The sequence below is a fragment of the Penaeus monodon genome, chromosome 24, assembly GCF_015228065.2.
Source record: "Penaeus monodon isolate SGIC_2016 chromosome 24, NSTDA_Pmon_1, whole genome shotgun sequence".
Taxonomy (NCBI): domain Eukaryota; kingdom Metazoa; phylum Arthropoda; class Malacostraca; order Decapoda; family Penaeidae; genus Penaeus; species Penaeus monodon.
The window spans coordinates 37,012,152-37,012,981 of NC_051409.1; the positions used below are offsets into that span (position 1 = coordinate 37,012,152).

At 38.0% G+C, this 830-nt stretch overlaps 1 protein-coding gene across 1 annotated transcript in view; it reads right to left on the reverse strand.

Annotated features, from left to right (window-relative positions):
• Positions 1–563, reverse strand: part of LOC119588782 — an 8,381-nt gene extending 7,818 nt beyond the window's left edge. The window contains exon 1 of the mRNA XM_037937425.1: positions 409–563. The gene's annotated coding sequence lies outside the window, so the exon portion shown is untranslated. The remainder of the gene's footprint in view (positions 1–408) is intronic.
• Between the last annotated feature and the right edge of the window lie 267 nt (positions 564–830).

The window sequence follows — 830 nt, forward strand, 5'->3', positions numbered from 1 at the left end:
ATTAAATCAATACTATAACCAAGGGCGTCTCTAAATTTCAACTTTCTCGACATATAACACTTTGTATATAGGCCTACAGCTATGACACTACCCTGAATGAATAAATAAAGTAGCTTTCCTAGTAGTGACATAATGAATCTCTTTCTCTCCTCCTCGGCTCCCTTTCTCTCCTCATTATCCCCTCCATTGCATTCTTTCGAGATGCAACCGCTCCCCTAAATAAACCTGTCGACGTAAAGACATTGCATTTTTATCACAGTTATGATATTAAGCTACCAATGCAATAGATAACAAAATTTTAATCAAATTACCTTAAACTGTAGCAAGTAACTAACGCTCACGCAAATTTCTAGTATATCTAAACGAATATCTTAGAACATATTTGAATGTAACAAAAAAAAAACTTACCTTAATTAGCATTACGACGAAAATGCTAGTAAATATTAATTTCTTGTCTGGATAACACACACTACACATTCATTTATCACAGAAGTAACAAACAGTATGATTCACCTCGATGAACACCAGCGAGAAACTGAATGAAAATATTCCCCCACGTGGGGTGGGTTCTAGGCCACTCCTTCCCGCGAAGCCAATCAGAGCGCTAATTATAGCAGCCAATCACAGCGTTAGTTTAAGCCCTAGGGCGTGCTATTGGTCAGTTTCTCATCGTTTTCTTTGTTTGGTGCTTTGCGATGCGTTTGTGTTGGACGATACCCTTGAGGGTAGTTCAGGGTTCAAGCCTTTTCATCACGACTCAGTTTGTACATTTCCTTTACGACCCAATATGTATATTTTATTGTACCTTTCTGTCATCCCGATATCAGTTA